Source organism: Crocuta crocuta, unplaced genomic scaffold (assembly GCF_008692635.1).
Source record: "Crocuta crocuta isolate KB4526 unplaced genomic scaffold, BGI_CrCroc_1.0 scaffold3, whole genome shotgun sequence".
In the NCBI taxonomy this organism is placed as follows: domain Eukaryota; kingdom Metazoa; phylum Chordata; class Mammalia; order Carnivora; family Hyaenidae; genus Crocuta; species Crocuta crocuta.
Genome location: NW_027529934.1, coordinates 4731810 through 4741517, shown reverse-complemented (window position 1 = coordinate 4741517; position 9708 = coordinate 4731810). Strand labels below are relative to the sequence as shown.

At 42.9% G+C, this 9708-nt stretch overlaps 1 protein-coding gene across 2 annotated transcripts in view; it reads left to right on the top strand.

The window, feature by feature from the left end:
* The window catches only part of PTPN14 (protein tyrosine phosphatase non-receptor type 14), a 102811-nt gene that overhangs the window by 12561 nt on the left and 80542 nt on the right, over window positions 1-9708 (top strand). The gene's annotated exons all lie outside the window — the stretch shown is intronic.

Below are 9708 nucleotides of genomic sequence, written 5' to 3'. Positions count from 1 at the left end.
GGGGCCTGTTTACCAGCAGCTTTGCAGCTTTAGAATTGTTGTCTGAATCTGAGGTGCTAACCCCGGTGTTTCCCTACGATGCTAGTCAGGCAGCAACGATCCTGGGCCAGTAGAATATTGTGCCTCGCAGCATAGAAGTATTAGCTGGAGGCTGTGCGTAAAACAGGTGGGCTTGAATTTAATAAAGAATTAACCACCTAAGGGGCGCCTGGGTGACTCCTTTGGTTGAGTGTCCTACTCTTGGTTTCGGCTCAGGTCATGATCTCATGGTTTATGAGTTTGAGCCCCACATCGGGCTCTGTGCTGATGGCATGGAGCCTGCTTAGGATTCTTTCTCTCTCTCCCTCTCTCTCTTCCCCTCCCATGCTCGCTTACTTACTGTCTCTCTCAAAATAAAACAAATTTTTAAAAAGCGTTGAAAAAAAAAAGAATTAACCATCTAATACTTCTTTGTTCTACTCTTGCCCTTAATATGCTCCCAAGCAAAATGTAGCATCAGACTTTGGATTTGAGTAGTATAAACGTAACTGATGGTGGGAGCGGAGTTGAGGAGAACGTTGAGAAGGCAAGAGCTTTGCCTGTCCTAGGTCACAATAAGAGGAGACAGGAAGCCATGGATAGAGAAGAGACCTGGGATTGGGCCCACCCTCCTGCTCATTGGCTGCTTTGCCTGGAGGAAGCCACTTATCATCTGTGAAGTGACATTCCCCCGTATCTGTAAAGTGAGGGATCTGCATGTGTCTAAAGTTCCGATAGTCTGCAGTTCCATGAACGGAACAGTTGATGTCAGTTAATGTCTGTACAGTTCACTTATTGGTAAGAGTTTTCCATTAAAATGTGTGAAGGGGTTGTCTTCTCATCAAATGATTCTTTCTGGTAATAAAGGGAATTACATTAAGCCTCTACTTTTCACGTTTTTCTTGGATCATGGCATTTAGAGTACTCAGAAACAATGACGTACTGAGGAGCAGGAATATTGTACTTGATTATTACATGTATGATTTCTTAGATTTGAAAATTTTATTGCATTTATTTTAAAAAATTTAAGTTGTTTGTTTGAAAGAGAGAGAATGTGTGTGTGGAGCAGGGAGTAGCAGAGAGAAGGAAAGAGAGAATCCCAAGCAGGCTCCCCGCTGACAGTGAAGAGCCCAACTTGGGGCTTGATCACACGAACCCTGAGATCATGACCTGAGCCGGGATTGAAAATCGGATGCTTAACTGACTGAGCCACCCAGGTGCCCCAAGATGTTAAAATAGGAAGCACTTAAAATTTTTACATACATTTTGGGGTGCCTGGGTGGCTCACTTGGTTAAGCATCCAGCTTTGGCTCAGGTCATGATCTCACAGTTAATGAGTTCAAGTCCCGCGTTGGGCTCTGTGCTGCCAGCTCAGAGCCTGGAGCCTGCTTTGGATTCTGTGTCTTCCTCACTTGCTCTGCCCTTCCCCCACTTGTATGCGTGCACTATCTCTCTCTCTCTCTCTCTCAAAAATAAACATTAAAAAAAATTTTTACATACATTTTAGGGTGATAGTTTCCATCTTCTTTTTTTTTTCTTTTTAAATAAAAACTATTGTTAAATAGGTGGTATTTCTATCAGCAGAGGCCATGAAATAGCTCACAGTCTGACCCCGAAAACCTGTGTTCAGTCTTTCAGGTGTCATCCATTTGAAGCACTTGGTTCAAAACTGTTGTACACTGTTTTCAAGTTTTTTCACTTATGTAGGTTCCTTTCTGTGTGTGAAGTTATTAACTCCTCCAAATGGGACAGTTTCCACCAGCTTCTGAATCCTCCTTGAATACTTTACATCGTGTTGGGAACACAGCATTAGGTTAATAAGTACATGCTGATCCGGGGCTCTTGGACTAGGAAATGCAAGGCAGTGGGTAACAAGGATGAAACACGGACTATAAATTAATACATATTGGGCAAAGTTCAGTCTGTAAGAAAAAACGAAGTGGTGTTCCTCTAGACAGACTTATTCTGTCAGGTCAATTGTTAAGGAGGAGAAGCTGAAATAGATGGTAAGGGACTCAGAAATTGTGCTTTATGAAGTTAAAAAGGGTTGTTTAAGCTTAGGAAAACAAAGGCTTGGGGCGCCCAAGTGGCCCAGTCAGTTAAGTGTCCAACTCTTGGTTTAGGCTCAGGTTACCATCCCACGGTTTGTGAGATCGAGCCCCGTGTTGGGCTCTGCACTGACAGTGCTGAACCTGCTTGGGATTCTCTCTCCCCCTCTCTCTTGCTTTTTCTCTTGTGTGTGTGGGGGGAATTATATGCTAACTCTGGAGCACAAAATTTGGGCCAATAATAAGTGAAGTACAAGGAGTTGAAAGACTTTGGTTATTTGGCTCAACATCAGAACACAGTTTCTAATAATTAAAGCCACAAAAAGGTGAACAAGCAGACCTATAACAGGCTGAGTGCCCTGGTTTATAGAAGTGCTGTGGCACTGAGTGGGTAGATGGGGAGTTGTCTGGGAGAGGAGACCGCCATATTGGGTAGGATGTTGGACTGGATCAACAGTTCTCAAACAGACCAGGACTTGCTGTATTATAATTACCTGGAGTATTTATTATAAATGCAATTCTAGGGCTGAAACAGAAGTCTAAACTGAAATGTCTAGGGCTGCGGATCAGAAGAATGTATTGTTTAAAATAAATGATATTCTTCAGGTGGTTCTGATATTCATCCACTCAGTAATTAACACATTCGTTAACCCCTAAAGCTCGTTATAGTTTAAGATTTTCCAGGTAAGTAAACTTAATGACAGATTACTTGCCTATCCATATTTGCGTTCACAAGCTGAAACAAAAAGTGTTTTAAATCTCAAAAATTTGAGTTATAAAGTAAGAATTTTGATGGTCGGGGTTATTGAGACCGGAGATTAGGTAGGGCTTCTTTCCTTTTTCTTCAGAATTTCCTTTCTCCTCAATTAGCTTGGTTCATTTAAGATGAACTTTGACTGGGAGGGAATGAAATCTTTTCCAACCCAGGTTTTTGAAGCAAACTCTGTTATTGTCATTTGATCAGAAAAACTAACAAAATAAAATGTTGAAGGACATTTTTAGACTTAAACACAGAAGTAAACCCTTCATTTGTTAGGTATAACCTTCTCGCTATGGCAAAGAACGTTTAAAGTTAGGAGCTAGGTTAGCATGAGGCGTTATGGGGTTTTGTTTTTGTGGGTTTTTTTTCCAGCATTGCAGAAATTTTTGTTACTCCAAGAAACCCTAAAACTGGAATGTGCCAAGGGGCATCAGGGCAAGTGAAAGACTTTAGTTGGGAAGGTGAGAAAATAAGAGAGAGAAGTAGTATAAGTACAGAAAGGAAAATTGATGGAGAAGGAAAACAGAGAGAGAATGACATATACTTGGGAAGTGACCCAGGTATGATTCCTGAGATGTGCCATGGGTTGTAGGCATATAGACTAGAGTGCAAAGGAGACCTGGTTTGGACAGAATAACATTTTTAACTGTGCAACGTTCCTGGCTTTGGTGTTGGACATGAAGAAATGAGCTGAACTCGAGGTGAAGGACGCTACCAATGGTCATTAGAAGCCTTTGGGAATCTGAGCCTTCTTGGGAGGTTTTAGAAGCACCGGGGTGCAAACTGAATACTGAAACCCTCTTCCAGGCAGAGCAGCCAAGGAGGAGCAGCTGTGGTAGGGCAGGATTCCAGAGGACTGTTTCACAGAAGGCCCCAGCAACATTCATTAGGAGCTGGGTAGTGACAAACTCTTGCGCCGTTTGCTGTGACCCACGTTAGCAGGCGTCTGAGGTGGAGATGGGCTTGGAGAGCACCTGGGATCTGCGGCATCTGACACAAAACAGTTAGTCTTTGTGATGTCCCGCAGACTAAGATATTTGCATAGATTAGAAAGAGGAATCCGTCTTTCACTGTGGGCAAGCCCTTGGAGGAGGCAACCACTTAGCCATCCATCTGTGCTTAAAAAATAAGCCTTTGTCTGGAGCCAACCAAACTTGTTTTCACCCAACACATGTTGGCAAAGGTTTGGCTAATTCTGTTGGAGAAGAAAACAGGTTCGATGGCATTTGTAGGGCCCAGCCATTTCTCGTTTCTGAATAAGGACAAAGAATTTAGAATTCACTCTGGTTGTTTGGGGGGTATTTGTGAACCCACATGTATCAAGGCACATGGCAGTGGAAGGAGGATATATTTAAAAGGTCTGTGTTTCATTTCTTGTCCTCAGACAATCCCAGCCTTGAAAACTGGGAGGTTAAGAGTCCTGGGAACAGCACGACAAAAGAGAAGGAAATCTGCTAAGATACTGTGATTGAGTTGGAGACGAAATGCACAATCCAAGCCCTACACAGAGGTGATAATTGAACAAGAAGGCAAAAGATTTCAAAAGGAGGATTCACATAGGCATCCACATGGACGGAAAAAATCTTGATATTCTTACAGAAGCGCTAAAAAGTTGATACAAAAGACACATTGGTAGACAGATGGAAGATGAGTCACGAAACCGTAGGAACTAAAGAGATTAAGCCCAGGGTTCGTTAGCCCAACTCCAAACTGTAAGATACGTGACTTTGGGGCTTCAAAAATGGTAGTTTTCCCACTTTGGTTAAAATGACTCAAGGGACGGGACCACCATAATTTTTTCCACTTCGCTTTGCTTCCCCTGTTCCTTTTTGCCAGCTCTGCTGCTCAGGAAAGAGACTCTTGCTTGCGATTCCTCTCCCCCCATTATGCTCTCCTCCTGACTCAAAGGAAAGATTTTTGTAATGTGTTTTAATGATCTGCATAGCAACAGGCTCCGTATAAACAGAGGGTTTTCAGATTTTTCTGGCCACAATAAGAAAAAAGATGGTTTGTGAGAGGTGGAGAAATTCTTCGTCAAACAGAAGGATACTTAATAATAGCAAGAGGAAGCCAGAAAACTGCTGGCCAAGGTTACTGCTTTGAGTTTAGCTCTGGGCTTTTTCCAAGCCTTCTCTCCAGTGAGGAAGCTCCTCTTTCGTTTCTTCAGCACGAAAGAGAAATTGTTTAAAAGAGTCATTTTTTTTTTCCAGGGTGAACTTAGGCTGCAGAGTGTAAGTTGCTGACCATATGGTCTCTAAAATTTTTTAATTCTTGGTCGTTTTTCTTTTACCAACATGTGTTTGTCTTTGCACTGCTCACTGTTGAGTGGTACATTTGCACGGTGCAGAGGAGCTTCTAATTGTCCTTTTTTTCCGGGACGGGCTTGTAGCCTACCTGTGCAGGTGGGGCTGTCTTTCCTCCTAGCTGTGCCGAAGCACACACAGAGAGCCAGTGCTCCAGCCAGCGCAGCTGCTCCCCTCGCCAAGGACAGGTTTAGCCTATCTGGTACATCTAGTGGACATTCCAGGGCCGTGGGACCTGTTCCAAGCTCCCTCTGTTGAGTGGGTGCTTGCTCTGTGTTTTCTGAGCTGCTCAACCTCAGTGGGGCTCCCTCCTGCTAGGCTCATGGTTCTTCTGTGCCCCTCCCAGCTTCTCAAGTGATGGTCCACGAAGCCAAATTCTAGCCCGCTAGGTCCGCCTTCCAGTTATCACCCACAGGACTTAGAAAGTACGCAGACTCTGCTTGGGACCATATAGGGCATTCTTCAAGGTTAAATGAAGTTCTGCGTGGGAAGAACTTGCTAGATGAGATGGGAATAGATGCCCACACTGAAAATTGCACTGTTTTCCTCTTAAAGAAGGGAAGTGCATATCTTCGTGATGGCAAGTGACAAGGGACTTAGGCTATTAAGTTTTTAGACTATCACGGGGGCTCTTTCCCTCCAGTTACATATTTGGGCATATGGCATATTGATGGCAAAGCCAAAGTAGATGAAACCTTACATCTCCATCGAGGCCAACAAGGTGGGCCTTTTGATTTTTTTCTTTTTAACTAGGTTTCAGGAAGTAGTTCCATTGGCCTTACAAAAGCTTTCTTCACCTTTCCTTTCTTGTAAATACCAATGCTGTCCCCGCTTAGGCTCTCCCAATGTGCCTTGAGTGCTATCGTAAACAAGTCAGTGTTCACCCGATGTTTAAAGTGTCTCTTTTAAAAGCTCTAATTATGGTAATGTTTCCATTTCCTTTTACAACACCATTTATTTTGTTCCTCCGGTTCTTTGAGTTCTTTTATTATTTTGAAATGTCATTTTAATGGCTATTTAAAGTTTGCCCGTGGGCTCAGAAATAGGGACTCCCTTCAAGTCAGACTTAAGATTCAGCGTGAGTCCGCCTTAGATAATATAATTTGCTGAGAATGGCAAATCCTCCTCCTGGCCAGCTCCAGCTGGTGAATGGGAACTTGTTTTCTCTTTCTCTCTCTCTCTCTCACTCTCTGTCTCTCTCTCACTCTTTCCCTGTTGATAGTTGAGAACAGAGTTGTTTCTGCCAGATATTTTAGATGTTTTAAGATGCCAGTGATACTAGGATTTAGCCTTAAACATTATTCCGGGTGGGTAATGTATTGTTTGATGGGATCAAGAGAGGAAAATGGCTGTCTGTAATATGCAGAGAAGTCTTCAAGGGAAGAACTGCTCCCCAAAAGATTAGTTGATAAAAGTGTTGGTCGCCATTTGCATTATTTTGCATTTCAACTATTAGGAAGCACCTTTTTTCCTGTTTGGCACTTTGCCAGTCAGCGGGGGTGGAAAATGTACAGATCCCCACAATCCCCCTCTTTTGCAAAGAGCTGTGTGTCTCCAAGCAGCTTTTAATTTCATTTCCAAGTATTTGATTTATTGCGATTTGAGTTTGGCCTTAAAGCCTACGTTGCTGACCCTACTTACCTCCTGGAGAAAGAAGGCTTTCTCACGGTTTTGGTGAAACCCGGAGGGCCCGGCAAGGGTCTTTCAAAACCAGGGCCAGCCTCCGGGGCCTGTGGCATGTGCAGGGAGTTACAGCCCTGTGCTCAGAAAGGCCCCACCCCTGGTTTAATGCTCTGCCGGGGACCCTCTTGAAATTGTTAGCAATTTTTGAGCCACAGACCCTGCAGTTTTATTTTTCACTAGACTCTGCGAGTTGTGTTGCCGGCCCTGCCCAGGACAGCCTCCTATTTCCATCTCTGTTCGTTCTCTTCTTGTTTTGTTGTTACCTTGTTAGTTGTTACTCTTAGTTAAGGGTGGATCTGAGTGTACACTTATGGGTGTGATCAAAGAGAAAAAGTAAGTTAAAAAAAATGCTGTGGAACAAAAATAAAATTCTTGCTATCTATGCAAATATGACAGTAGAAATGTGGCCCTGGTAACCATTTCTGCTCCCAGACCTGACTCACTGGAAAGTCCTTCAGTCTGTTCTAAAATCAGTTCGGGCTCCTAGAGGGAAGCTGATTGATGAGCGTCTCTCATTCCTCCATCAGGATTTCTTCATGGTTTATATGAAGAAGATGACTTTGCAAAGTTTATGCGTCTCTTAAATCAAGAGTACGCCTTAGCCCCTGCTTCATGTTCAAGTCTTCCGAATACACGAAGCTTCTTGTCCAACTCCCTAACCCCCACGCTCCAGGAAAAGGAGTTTGCGAGATACGCAGGCATGTTGTTAGCTAGTTAGGCAACCTACTGCCACTAGAAAAACAAAGTGTAGACAAATACGTGAAGTTAGCACATGAACATAATCTGTGTTTTTTTTAAATAATCTTTCCCTTTATGGGAGAGAAAATAAACAGTAATAAAAAACCAGAATATTTTAGTAATATCAGTTGACATTATCATTCATTGTAGGTGTCCTATCATGAATGGAAAAATCAGAATTTCAAAAGCAAATGTATCAGAAGCGTCATTCATATTTCAAAAGAAGCCTTCATGCAATGTTAGGGTTCCTTAATGCCCCTGACATTTGATCTTCACCCTTTCTAAAGCCAGATGTGCTTATGTATGTTTTAATCATTAGTAAAACAAAGTTTCCCCCAACATAGGTGAAGCCGTGTACCTCAAAGAAACCTTTGCTTTTAAAGTGTTAAACTTACTTTGTTTGTAATCATAGGCTAATGTGTATTTGATGATCTATCCTGAACATTTCAAAAGCAACCAAAATCATGCTCCCATTAAGCCATGGGAGTTATTTGAAAATAACTCGATTTCTTAAGCAAGGTTCCTAATTGTATTCTTTGTGGATTTCTTGATTTCCGAAGATAAATTTGTTCATTCACTTAGTCATTGATTCCAAAATAGTTCTTAATCAGAGTGCCACTGCAGAAGACTGAGAAAGATTCTACATTCGATCCATGAAATAACAAAGATTTGTAATCGAGCGTGGATTAACATTTTAGAATATTCTGGTTGTTTTTTTTTCCCTCAAAGCTGAGTAGAACATGATGATCACACACAGCAGTGTTTACCTTCAGCCGAGGGGTGGAGAGAGGGGAAAACAAACAGAAGCTATGGGAAGAGGTGTTTTGTCATGTCAAAGCACGCCAGCTATGCTCTCTGAATTTTTAAAAGACATCCACTTCCTTATAAAGGATTCTTAGGATTTGTAGGGGTATCATTACAATGGGTGGGATTGTGAACGGTGTGTTAGTTTCAAAATGCATTTTTGAAGATCTTGGGAGGGAAATGGAACCCAAGGAATCAATGTTTTAGAATCCTTTGCTCTACCTTCTCTCTGGAGCCTCCGCACCCGGACCTTTTGGGTTGGAGTTGAGTGGGTGGGGAAGGGAGAGGGAAGTGACAGATGGAGTGTTTTCACACATCACAGAAGCTCCGAGTGCCCGAGCAGCAGCAGGATCTGGAAAGCACAGGGTCCTTCTTTGTGCTTTATGGTATCATGGTTGCCTGACCCCACCCCAGACTTGGAAACCTCCTCTGTGCGGTTCTGTGGAAGAATGTAGTTTGCATTCCATCACCTGATATCATTTCATAATAGTAATAATGACAGCGGCTGGCATATGTACGAGGGGCTGCACTAAATATCTTAAGTGCTTGTCTTTTTCAGTCTTCACCAGAACCTATGAGGCAAGCACTGTTGTTATCTTCTGAAGAAGGACTGTTTCTAACAGAGATGGTTTTTTACATTTTTTTTAATAGTTTATTTTTGAGACAGAGACAGAATATGAGCAGGGGAGGGGCAGAGAGGGAGGGAGACACAAAATCTGAAATAGGCTCCCGGCTCTGAGCTGCCAGCACAGAACCTGATGCGGGGCTCGGCTCGAACCCACGAACCACGAGATCTTGACCTGAGCCGAAGTCAGACACTTAACCGACTGAGCCACCCAGGCGCCCCAACAGAGGTTTTATTACTAACAAGTAGAGGTTTCATCCATCAAATAAAGGGAATCTTTCATGTTACTCTGCCAGAAAAATACATCTGTCCGTGTGTGCCCCTACTACCCAGCTTTACCAGAGCAATAGGAGGTTTCTTCTTCACTGGAGTGTCAGCAAAGAAATCCAGAGGATAAAGTTCCTGTAAGGTCAAAGATTGTAAAAGGGTACCGTGAAGGTTGATTTGGGTCTACCCATAGGTTTTGTTTTCACCTGGGCCATTTTTTTTTTTTTTATTGGATTTGGAGGGGCGCCTGGGTGACTCAGTAGATTAAACATCCAGCTTCGGCTCAGGTCATGATCTCGTGGTTTGTGAGTTCGAGCCCCACATTGGGCTCTCTGCTCTCAGCACAGAGCCCTCTTGGTAAAGTCTGTCTCCCTCCCTCTCTTCCCCTCCCTGCTCTCTCTTACACAAATATATAAACATTTTTAAAAATTTATAATTGGATTTGGATGCCTTATAGTAATA